This window comes from Electrophorus electricus, chromosome 5 (assembly GCF_041902795.1).
Source record: "Electrophorus electricus isolate QZ-2024a chromosome 5, ASM4190279v1, whole genome shotgun sequence".
Taxonomy (NCBI): domain Eukaryota; kingdom Metazoa; phylum Chordata; class Actinopteri; order Gymnotiformes; family Gymnotidae; genus Electrophorus; species Electrophorus electricus.
The window spans coordinates 954,418-967,500 of NC_137501.1; the positions used below are offsets into that span (position 1 = coordinate 954,418).

Genomic DNA, 13,083 nt, shown 5'->3' on the forward strand with positions numbered 1-13,083 from the left:
TTTTTGTCATTGTGTGTGTGTGTGGGGGGGGGGGGGGGGGGGTTGATATTAATATATCATTTACGTCTGACTAAAATCAACTGTTAAAACGTCCCTTGTACACAATCAGCTTTTACGCAATATATACTCTGTTGGTGGATTTGTTTCACAATCTGTAGGACTGAATGTGAGATCCTGGACAGACAGGCCTGTCTGTCTCTCTATCTGCCTGTCGCTCTGCCCACAGAGCTCATCTGCTGTCCGACGCTGTTAATCGATGTCTTGGTAAAATCTACTGATACAGAAATGGGCGATGATTTACTGCGCAAAGCGACATCCGGAACGAGACTTGGCGACCACAGGTGGCCACGAGGGGGCACTATTGCCACATGCTGAACTGCAGGAGCTGCGCGTGAAATGTGTCTGAAAAGGAACTGTACCGCCAAGATGAAATCAATTCTTCAGTTTGCATCCTGCAATATAAGACCCCAGGACCGCTATCGTAACGCAGTATTCTGCGGCCTTACCGCGAGATGCAAGGTGGAGGGCCGCGCGTGCCCTGCATGCCCCCCGCCCTGGACTGATTAAACGATCAGACGATTTTAGAACCAAATGATCAACTAAGGTGCAAGAAGTGTACTCTAGTATGTTGCTTTTAATTACTCCAATGCCGCAATAAAGTGAAATACTCGTTTAAAGTCTTAAAATCTTCATTCTTATTCTACGTGTCAGCACGCGACCCAAGCTTGACCGCCGTGTGCCCTGGAACGCTGTAGGAACGTTCGTGCGGTGGGGTTTTGTACTGTGAATCTGTGCGATTACGAAATACATTTAAACCGAAATCACACCGCGTTTCCTTCCCGTTTCTTCTGTGTAAAAGTGCATGTTCGGTGGGGCCCGAGTTTACCCGCGCAGATATGACTGGATCATGAAAACATGCGTCGTGTTATTGGGTAATATTCCCCCTGCCTTGGCACGTGCGCATAAATCAGAAGTCGTTTTAGAGACAAGTAATCGCACTTAGATATTAGAGGGGAACAAGAACTTGGTCTTTTAAACGATGGTGCTGGTGAACTGTGCACAATATGGAACATGAACTGGAAAAGTGAATAAGCCAGTATGAATTGTGCCACGAGCGCCTGTGTCCCTCATGCAGCAGTGATGTCAGTCTTGCCCAACTCTGATTTCCAGTGGTTAACCTTTCATGACGGTCAAACCTGTCATCTTAACGGGCTGCTGTGCTCGCAGGGGTAAAGCTGGGTATCCTCAGAAACCTTCCAGAGGCACGCGGCTGTAGAGGGAAGCGTGCGCGGGAGGACGCGCTGCTTGTTTGTGCCTCTGTAACAGCGAGCGCGTTCACCGAGCACACGTGCATGCCGTACATGCAGAACACAGCTTGGTAGCGTTCGTAGTGCAGACGATACCTCCTCAGATTGTGCCATTATCTTTGACACTGCAAATTACCATCATCGGCCGACAATGAGCTAAAAATTTAATGACTAATGGCTGCTTCTGTAAATCCCATTATCACCTTAATTTCTGATGACATCTCATTCAAAAGGGAAATTATTTTGACTGGAACCATATGGAGATGAAAATCCCATTATCATGTGGGATGATTGGTGAGCTGTAGAACTTTTCAAGGAGAACAGTACAGTGAAACCTTTTATCATTGCCGTACACCTGCGGACTGTAGTGCCAAGGACAGTCTGTAGGCTTTTGGAACCTGTTAATTTTTCAGACTAGAAGCTGACATCTTGTTTTAAAGAGTCCATTAGTACTTGTGATTGAGACCATGGATGTTTGATGAAGTAAAAGATGAAATGCAGTCAAAAGGCCCACATAGAGCTGCCTTTCTCAGAGAGTGCGTGTGTGTGGGTGTGTGTTAGTGTGAATGAGTTAGAGCACTTTCTTATGTGGGTGAAGACTCCTGGATCCCTGAGTTCTTTAATCCACTTCTATCAAAGTCAGACAGGCATAGTTCATTACAGCTCACAACTCTGCTTTCAACAGGGGTGTTGGGGGTGATGGTGAGAGAGATTACTGTGAGAATGTTTTCTCTACCCTTAACTTTTACCCTACACCCTACCACTAGCCGTTATGCCATTCTAGTGTATATATTCTTCTACCAATAACTGAACAGTGTAATTATCCCAAAAAAAGACATTTTCCGGTATGGCCTTCGTTGGTCTTGTTCATTAACCTTATCCTAATGGTAATGTTGACATTTTGAAACCCTGCAGCTGGAGAGTCTTTAAGGTCCCCCCCCCCCCCCCCCCCCGATCCACTGAACCAAGTAAGGTATCTCAGCACAGTATTGAATTAACTCCCACAGAGCTGAAACCAATCAGATTAACTCTGTATGAAAAACCTACTGTGGGCGTTCGTGTTCTAACTATGACAAATCTGGCAGCCTTTATCCGGCAAACCCAAACGCGTGAACGCACGCTCATAGCCATTCCGGACGTCGTGCGTTCCTCGCGTCCTGGTTCGGCCTTGACTGTGCCGGTGACGCGGTGCGCGCGTACCACGCCCGTGCACCACGTCGGCAGCCCCATCAGCGGCGTTAGTTAGTTGGGAGAGAAAAGTGGCCACCAAGAAGCAGGAGACGGGCTAATGACTAATGAGCTCGCCATCACCTCCTCTTCCTCTCGCGTTGTCAACGCAAACACAGGAAGGGCTGAGTCACTGCGCACGGCAGGTATTCTCTGCTCGTCAGGCAGGAGGCTTCTAGACCTTCAGTCCTCTACTTATTAATGGTCGCAGCCCGCACGGGATCGGGATCTCGTCTGTGTGGCTCAGGGTACAGGCGGCGCGTGCCGGACTCAGACGAAGCTACGTGAAAGTGAGTGCACGTGAGAAACCCTCGCCGTTAGGAAGGGTCAGATTCAGCCGCCGGGGCTTTGCACTGTAGCCACAAACACAAAGGCTTTACCAGGTTGTCTCTGCGTTCTGTTGTGTTTTAATGGTTTGTTAAAGGGTTGATGAGCCAGGTCAGATGTGACAACACTAAAGCAGGTGGGGCTGCACCAACCCTGCAGGTGCAGTGTTAGTTTGCAGCTCTCTTCAGTTTATGGGTTAGACAGGGATATATAAGCACTCCTGAGTAACATTAGTAGCTGATTAGTAATTGGTAACTTCTGAGTATTTTTACATTTTCTTCTTTATTTTAGTTTTATTTGAGGTTTGCAGATATTGCTAAATGCATCTGTAAATATACACTGTATGGTAATGTAAGTAGACGCTGTTATTGTGCGTAGACACGATGGTAATGTAAGTAGACACTGTGTTAATGTAAGTATCTAGCTATCCAACTTATTTAATACACTTTATTGACTTTTCTGAATGAATTGCATATGGATGAATGCTAACAGCTAGTTTGGGACCTTAGCCTGAATGTGAAGGTTGTACCATCAGCTAACCAAGTTTATCTAACTAACGTTAGCTGATATTACACCCTCAGTGTCCTTCCATGTCCTGCTATTTCAAGACACTGTAAGGACCCTGTGACCTCACATCAGTACTGTGCTGGTTCCCTTTATGTCCTGGAGAAAAAAAAGTTTACCACCCCCATAACCAGCTGCCAGTGTGTAATTTGCATTCTGCCAGTGTGTTTTTATCCCACTGTTGATTTCCCCCGTGAGTCCTCTTTAACAGAAAAAGCTTTAAAGGTCCATGACTGAGATGAACTTTCCAGTCATTACAATTTACAGGGTGTTTAGGGCCATCAAAAGACTTCATAATTTATTTCTTCATGATTTTATTTTAACTACATGTAGGCAAATGGTCTTTGTTGTTTAGTGCCATTAAAGAATGAGATCAGAGTTGGAGTTGTGCTTGTGGAGAGATGATAATGGGAATATGGTAAATGTGGAAAAGCCATTTATCCACACTTGCCTCTGGATGAGCATCGGAATGCATTTTCTAAATGTTTCTGAGGCAGAGAAACTCAGTGGCCTTCTAAAACTCCTCCACTTCTCTAACCCCCCCGAATCTTTTCATTTCTTTTCGTTTTCCACTCTAGCCTCTTGTGCTTGGCTAGGTGTATTCATTAGGTGTATTCACCATTGCATAGAGAGGTCTGTCAAATGCTCTGGGCAGACTGATATGATAATGGATTCAGGAATCTTGTGACCGTCGTCTTTTATTATGGAAAATACCAAATTTTGCACCTCAGTTAAGTTATGCATGAATTTATTTTTTTGTCATTCAGGTACAGTTTTCGTTTCTTCTGAGCTAAAATCATTTTTAATATTACATTATTAGGGAAACAGACTGATATGACACTGATAAATGCCGTAAATTGTATAGCTACGTTAACGTTGTAGCTCTGGGCTTCGTATCAGACTTAAGTAAATGTGAACTAAGATGTCATTTTTCACCAGCTGATGTCAGAAACAAAAATGATCTCCTTTTCAGGCAGTTTTCTTTTAAGTAAGTGACTTGCATGCCTAATCTTGGGTGAAAAGCAAGAAAGCATAAATAAAGAAACTGAATTAGGATTGAGGCTGTTCCCACACACACACATACACGCGCTGCCAAACTTGCACTGACCCCCTAAGGAGACATTATTGCATCATTTGGTGAACTTTCCATGGCACTGTTAATCTTCTTGTCTTTTCAGCAGTAGAGTGCCTGGCAGGTAATGTTTTAATGGGTTGGAGAGCAATTTGAAACTAGTCTTTGCTTCATTACAATCTGAGACAAGATGTCAAATTAGCATCTACGAGGAATTGGTCAACTGAAGCAAAAAAAACCAACAACAACAACAAAAAAAAACCATGTTGATTTTTAATTTTTTTTTCCTTGACCAACTTTCTTCCAAGTAAACCTGATGGTACCCCACTGGGCGTGTATCAGGAGGACCTCAGGGGACGTCTGTGGCCTAGGCTGGCAGCACTAGGGATCTCCAGGGTCCATCTACGTAGAGGAGGGGTCCTCCTCTAGCATAAAAATGGTTAAAACTGTTCTCTATCCACTTTTATGGCACAAAATAAACAGCAGAATGTGCATGTTTCACACTTCTGTGAGGTAGCACAGAAGCATGTTTCCTGCATGTCTCCTGTTTATTTGTATGTTTGTTGGTTTAGTTGACTTAGATTTGTTTTCTCAGCCAGTGGTGATGTACAGCAGTGCTTTCTGTGAAACCTTTAGTGAAAACCAACTGGGGAGTAGTGAACCAAGGGCATTCTTTTCAAGGATCAGGATTCTGAGTAGTGGTGTTCTTTTTCTTTACATTTCTTGACCTCCTGGTTACCATGGCAACATGCATCACAGAATTGATATATAGAAATGTTCTCACTGTGATTGTTAGTGTGCAGCTGTCACTCTTTCATCAGATATTTTCATGTGGTTTGACCACATCAGGTCTCCCCTGTGCCTATAAAACACCTCCGTAGGGTGTATTGCTGCCTGTTGAGTTGGGAGTGAGGGTAGGCAGGTGACATTCTGTACCTGACATACCAAATACTTCTTTACTTTTTACATTTACAGCACTTGGCAAATGTTCTTACACAGAGCAACGTATGTCCTTAACAGTAGGACAGTGCGTCATACTTAAAAAAACAAGTCAGGCAACCCTACAGACCGTGGAGAGTGTTTTACGCACTTGCAGACCTGTAAGTGAAGGCGTTCTTGAGTACGGCTATTATCTTTGCTGCTTTACTAGAGATGATCTGTGGATTACTGGAGTTGTTGCCTAGTATTCTCTTGCTGTATTTCCCTGAAGTTGCTGTAGCTCAGCTCCACGACACCTTTCCCCCAGACTTCTCTGTTCAGTGAGCCAGGGAGAAGGAGGGAGTTTGTACTTTCCTTATCTCAATAATTATTCTGACGGTGTTGCGAGGGTTAGCAGAGACGTCTCAATACCATGAAAAAGCTTTTAACCAAAGCCTTCGATTTTCAGCTTTTTTGCAGTTTTTTAAAGACTGTCCAGCAGTTCTTTCCGTCCATTAGTGTCTTTTAATGATGTCTAATTTTCAGTGAAGGATAAGCCTCTCACGCCTCTCATGTTGTGTGCATATATTGTGAATATATTTAAATACCTTATTGAAATTCCCGTAACACCAAATGTTTTGCATATATTTGCATTTTTCCTGCCCAGATTCATGAAGAGTTGATGGGTTGAATGGCAGCAGGTTTGGCAGGATGAGGACCAGTCAAAACCAACAAGCTGAATTTCACTTCCCTTGTACTGTTACTGCTGTGTGGAGGTGCTAGAAGACACTGTGCTCTGTACTTTTAAATCCTCTTACCTGAAGGTACAAACCAAACCGCAAAACAACGGTTTGCACCAGGCCTCGGACCAGCGGCTGGTGGGCCATTTTTTAAAGAAATTATCGCTGAAGAGTGGCGAGAGAACTCCGGAATACCAGGCGCATCACTCAAGTGATCCACTTTGGCCTTACATTCAAAGGGGGATGAACGGTGATGTGTAGGATTCCCCCTCGGAGGATGGTATAATCCGCAGAAAGTCCAGGATTTATGCATAAGGACAGAGCACGGGGTTCACCGCACCAAGAGTACAGAACACCTCCAGATAGGTTTAGTGTGCTCAATTTATTAGTAAAAATTGTGGAAATTTAAAAAAAAAAAAAAAAAAAAGGACTCTAATGCTCCTTAAATATTAATCAACAGTCCTATTCATTAACACTGGACTAGGCTTCAGTACCAGACTGAACTAGCCTTAGCTGCTACTCAGTCAGCAGGCAATCATTAAATGACTACAACTCCCATCTCACCAACCGCCACCTTCTGTTCTATGCCCCCATTAAATACAGGAAGCCCCACTCTGGGCTAAACCAATATCTCAGGCGGGTGGCTCTTCAGAAGAAGAATAAAATCAAAATAATACAATGTGTCAATGTGAGTCCTGTGCACAGTTGAATGGCCATTACGTCAGTACATTTATCGGTAAATCTGAACATTTATTGACTCAGTTCCTCTTCGGCAGCCCCCCCTGTACGGTCATGGGCCCTTCTGACCTGGACAAGGGTTGGGGCTTCCACTCTTTTGGAACCAAGATCTCAGGTAAGTCATACTTCTATGGTTCACAACCTGTTGCATCAGGTATTGTTGCTCTCTGGCAGGTGACTTGGTGATGGGGCAAGTCTCTGACTTCATCACAGATGAGATCACCTATCGATGTGGGGAAAAAAAAGTTGCCTATACACAATATTATCTAAGTGATGAAACAATACTGCGCAAGACTGCTAGCGACTTTGGACTGTCATGTCAGGCTGTCTCTAACGCCTTTACACCATCAGGACAGGCTGACTAATATATGTAACAGTGGACTCAGCACTCAGGACCAGTACTTTGGCCTGATCTGTGTCAAGCCAGAACAGCTACTGAATGTGCAGTTGGGCATCTGAAGGTTTGAAGCGCAGAGAATTGGAATAGACATAAATCTTAATGACTTCCCTTTGCTCATTGATACATGATTTGTGCTTCATAACTACTGTGAGGCTTGCAAAGAAATAGCTGTTGAGTGTAACCATCCAGTCTGAGCGGGACCACCAGTCACCCACCCTGGCCAACAGTACTCAGTATTCATGTACCAAAACTCTCTGCTCTGTCATCTTGTAAGAATGCTTGTATGAGCACTGATTTTTATTTCACTTAAAGTGCAGCATTAATATCAGTGGAAACTATTAACATAAATCAATACAGATAATGAATACAGGTAATGAGTCTCCAAAGAATCCCAACTGTTACCCGGCACTAGAGAATGAATACAGCACAGCACAGCAAGGTGTCAAGGCATTGACTGTGTTCCACAGCATCTTGTAAAGGTGTGTATGCAAATTGCCACAAACCCCACTCAGGTAATATGGCACCAGATGGTAGAGGGGGCGGGGGTGTTGGAGGGTATGTGCATATGTTCACAGGGGTAATTATTGCAATATTATTTGAGTGCTGAACCATTCTCAAATTGGGGTTGATGATCTCTGCAGTAACAGATGAGCTACAGTCTGTAACCATGGAGCTACAAAGTGCACCTGTATGGTGGGACGTACCGCAATGCACCTGTATGGTGGGACGTGTTAGAAAATTGCAAATGGGTGTGAGTACAATTGTAGTATCTCAAATGAGCCAAGTGATGAAACCTAAGATATTAGCACTCTGAAACGTGAACTTGCAAACACTTACCTGCAGTAAAACCCCTCGCTCCATGACAACTGAGGGGGCAAGATCTCAACCTTCACTTGATCTGAAACATCTGACATTTCAAGTGAAAGACTATGTGGAGATCCAACCTGAATTCTACTTCCACTGTAAGTGGCATCTTCCAAATCTCTAGTTCCTACACCACACTGTATAGTGGAGGTTCTGGCTCCTACACCACACTGTATGGCTAATTACATTAATTGAAAGCTTGTTTATCCATATAATATTTGGATCAACCACGATCGTGATACATTAATTGTTTCCCTAAAGGACTTTCTCTAAGATGAGATCTTTAAACAGACGTCAGGATCATGTGTGTGATTCTTTTTGGGCTTTTGAAGTGGCAGCAAGTCATTGGTTTTTGTGTTTGTTGTACTTACATGCTCGTTTTGGTGCTGCTAGTGTTGATTTGAGGTTTTCCTGAGGCTGGTGACAGAAGTGACAATCTGTTATTTGTTCCATGTGAAAAAACATTACCACATAACTTGACTCCTGGATCAATGGCTTTTATTTCTCCGATTGGTTTTCACAGACCACTCGGTGTATTGACGCATACTGTCCTAACTCGGCATCAATTACTTTAGCTGTAATTCAGCTTCACAAGTGAGAATGTGCTGACTGTAACAACAGCATCACTCAGACGGTTCTGAACACTTTGAGCGGTTATTCAACATCTTCTGCCTTGTCACCCCTCAGGCTGCCTAACACCTCCGTGACTGAGCTCCAACCGAGAGACTCCGCCTTCAGGGGCCGAGCCGTCCCTCCTCAGATCGCCATGGCAACGAGCCCATGGCCGACCGCTCGGCATCCGGTTCCTGTCTGGTATCAAACTAAGCAGAATTTAGTCTGGGGGTTTGCGGGACACCTCGAAGATTGAGATTAATAGGGGTTGGCGTTCACAAACGAGAGCAGGAGAAAAGTATTTGAGCTGGGAGTCACTGAACAAGTGTTTTAATGCTGCACTCATTGTGTGATGCATTTTTCTTTTAATGGCAACACCAGCTTCCCTTGGCAATAGCTGATGTAAAAATCTGTGTCATATGTTATGAGTGGAGAGGAAGTTGTATTGGGGAAGAAAAACACTGTGCGAAGGTGGGACCAAACAAATCTAGAGAGAAGAGTCTCTCTCTCTCTCTCTCTCTCTCTCTCTCTCTCTCTCTGTGTGTGTTAAATGTAGAGTAAGGTGCACTATCAGTGTGACACACAACGGGTTGTTTGCAGTAGAAAACCTTGGATGGCACTATTTGGGAACATTTCATAATTAATGAAATGGGAACCTGAACATCATTGCATGTGTGCAATTAAGTTTAATCTGTTTATTTAAACTCATGCCATCTTTTGATCAATTCTCTGTTTTACATTTAGTACATCTGTCTGTCTGTGTCTCTTTCTGTATGTGCTAGCTCTCTGTGGGCAGTGCTGTCTGGCTTAGTTGCTGGTCTTTGTCCTCATCCTGCCCAGGCTGCCGAGTACATGTTTGGGTCTCGCTGGTCCCTTAGCCTGCATATGAACTCCTGATGGTTTTTGTGTTCGTGATCTTAGCCAACAGTGCAAGGCCACAGGGTGCTTTCACTCTCCTCCTGTTCTTTACTTATTCACTGCCCTGGTTTTTCTCACCCGTTTGCATGGCTTACCTTCTACAGCTTCTGTGCCGTGAGGCATCTCTTGTTGGCTTTAAGATGGAGAGGGAGGGAGGGAGAGGGAGAGAAAATATATATGTGTGTGATTCGATTATCTCAGCATGTCACCTGTATTGTCCATTTGTGCCATGTTATAGAGGATCCATTATGCTCTTCTGGATTTCCCATTTCTTGTAGTCTGTTATAGCTTTTCTGCATTTTTGTAAATGGCCTGCATAATTCTAAAGTACATGCCAGCGCAGTGACTCTCCCAATCCACTTTTCTCAGCTGCCTGAAATTCCTCATTGGAGCCATTTTCTTTGTTACAAGATGACAAAATGCAGTCTCATAACACTTGCCATATTGCTCACCTACCATCATGCCTGGCATGCTCTCACACTACACAGCACGCGATGTTGGCCAGGAAGAGTTCGGTTTGTTTCGTAGCCATGTCGAGAAGACGCTGTATTCCGTGTTGTGAGGGGAAACCTCGTTTGTGTGCTCTGCCAAAGGTAGAACCACTAAGAAGTCAGTGGTGGAAGTTGCTTTTTAGCACTGTTCCCTTCACTCTTCCAGTGATATTACTCCACGCATGACACATCTCGGAGAACTGCTTCCCTAACAGCGAGCTGTTCTATGATGGATTTTCACATCTCTTGCTTCTGAAAATCACAGTAGTTTCAACATCGTGTGGCAGAAGCCTCGTGTTCTCAACCATGGTTCAGATTTGGGGGGGGTGTCTCACTCCTAATTAAGACTTGAACCACCACCACCCCAAAACAGGTCAAAACAACAGTTTGTGGGGGGAGGGGAGTTATATCCTTCTTACCTGTAATTTATATTTTTATATATATAGAATTTTTTTTTTTTTCCCCTGGGAAAAAGTTGCCCCCAAATTGTCACTGTACAATTCATGCTCTGTACAGTATGAGAAAAATGTGTTTTTGAAACACTGGGGCATGTAAATCTATTCTAGTAGACCTGCAAAATAAGATTATGAACATAATAGTTCCTCTTAAAGCTCCTCCTGGTCACTAAGTGCTGGTCACTAAGGTCTCATGTGCTTTCATGATGCCATGCCCCACTTTGGCTCTTATTGTCAGTCTTTCTCCCCAGATGTGAGTGAAAAGCATCCCCACGCTAACTCGAGGTCGGCCTTATGAAAGGCAGACGCAGGCACGAGGGCAATAACCTCCCTGCGGCGCTTTGTGCATGAGCGAGGAATAATTACAGCTTCGCTGCCGCGTTGACAATGAGCGGAGGGATTGGCGGCCTGGTCCGGGAGCGACCTTTCACAGAAGCCGAGCCCCCCACGAGGGCTCCGGAGTCACGTCCATTATGTTGCCTGTGAAAGAAAACCGCTATGCAAATGTGCCTCTTGCCAGTCACATTACATCCTCGTGAAGCCTCTCGCTTTTGACGAGGCTGAGGGCTCACGCGCAGATGCACCGCACGCCGAGATTTCAAACGGGCGGCTGAAACCGCACGCGGTCGTTCTAAAGGCAGGCTATATCTGCGTGCAAACGTTCTGAGGAAAGGTTAAAACTGCGCACACACGTTTTAAATGAGGACGAGTATACCATCGCACAGCGAAACTCCGACCCGCGGCCGTCACGAGTGTGACGCCCTGGGGTCCTCGTGCGTTCCGGCGCCGGTGAGAAGGATCGTTTGGTTCCCAGCTCGCGCGTCGTTTGACCGTGTGCTGCGTGCCTCCGGCAGGCGCCAGTGCGGGTGTGTCGACTCGGACGCGTGTGATGGTTCGCACTTCATCATCGAGCCTGCGTGACTGCTAATGAAGAATTATGGCTGGAATGAAAACTCGGTAACAGAAGAACACTGCCATGACTTAGATCCCACGCTCAAATGAGTCATCAACCATTTGATGGAATTGTCTAAATGTAAATAGTTAACTGCATTCATATACATTACACAGGAAAACAATCAGGAAACCGTTTCATTGTCTCTGTGCCTCCCTATAGCACAGTCTGGGTTTTCATTTGGGAGTTCTGTATACTTCAACTAATGCTTTCTTCCATTTCGATTATTGCTATTAATTTTTTTTTCATGTCGTAAAACAATAACTGTCGTGATGATTATGAAATCCATCTGAATCGTATGTAAATGACACCAAACCCTTGGCGTGGAGATCAACCCCCAGCAAGCTTTGCTGACCTCATTTTCCGTACTTGAAAGTGTAACACTAATGACGTGGACAGGAATGTTTCGCCCTCGCTGGTTGAAATTCCAGCAGGTTCAGTGGCTCCTTCTCCAACCGTGAATCCTGCGCAGTGGAGTTATACGAGGCTACAGCTTCAGAGGCGCAGCGATTTAAATGAAGTATGTGGGTTATGACCGAGCGCGCCACACCCTGGCCATTTTTAAACATGCAAGTGCCATCTTCCACTGACAACTGGAAAATACGTAGCACTTACGTCACACAAGTTGTCACTTGCAGTCCATGAACGTGGGGAGGGCTTTTTAATCGGGGCGTGCGCGCCCCAATGCAGTAGACACACACGCATCCTATAGACGATTTTGGTGCTTCCAGATCTCCCATGTCGATCATAAGAGGTGTGTGAGCTGTGTTGTACACTAATGAGCTCTCCCTCAGCCATGGGGCGAGGTTTACCTGAGCCGGCTCACTGTCAGATCAGTGGCTCAAGGGTCTAATGACATGACCAAAGTTTGTAGATGGATATCTTCATATACCTTGTGGGGGTATATGAGAGAGAAAGAAACTCAAATTATACGGGTGAACAACTTTTAGATGTTTGTCATGTCCAGGACTATGAATACCTGGATTTGTCAGGTGGTTTTTCTACTCAGTTTCAGATTACACAGATAAACAGATTTGTGTGCCATTGTTTTCACTCTTGAAATGCTTTCTGGGTAAATTCCGCTGCTGAATTGGACACTTGTGTTCCCTCATCTGACACACTTGAGTTAATACACTACTGGACCAGCCCTTAAGATGGTGTCCTCTTGGGGGTTCCTCTGAGGAGAAATGGCTATGGGAAGTGGATGAGGGCAGGTTAAAACTAGTACTGGAATGGAACGCGCCCCCTTCCTGTCTCACTAAAACACAGTCTCCTCTGTCACACATCTCTGGGACAAGTTGGTGATAAAACAGACCAGCGTATTAAAAAAAGGATAAAAAAAAAATAGATTTAGTCCTAGACTAAAAACTAGACTAACATGGTTTCCAATGAAAACATCTCCTCCACTACTGTATTAGTGCAAGACTGTAGTGTTTATTTATGTCTAGGAAACCATGAAGGGCATTAACTGGCATACCGGACCTAATGACGTCTCCTA

The 13,083-nt window shown here is 44.6% G+C and overlaps 1 long non-coding RNA gene across 1 annotated transcript in view; it reads left to right on the forward strand.

Annotated features, from left to right (window-relative positions):
- The first annotated feature begins 2,687 nt into the window (after positions 1-2,687).
- Positions 2,688-13,083, forward strand: part of LOC145657938 (uncharacterized) — a 22,100-nt gene continuing 11,704 nt past the window's right edge. The window contains exons 1-3 of the long non-coding RNA XR_014123891.1: positions 2,688-2,824; positions 6,083-6,843; positions 6,932-7,008. This is a non-coding gene — a long non-coding RNA (uncharacterized LOC145657938). The remainder of the gene's footprint in view (positions 2,825-6,082; positions 6,844-6,931; positions 7,009-13,083) is intronic.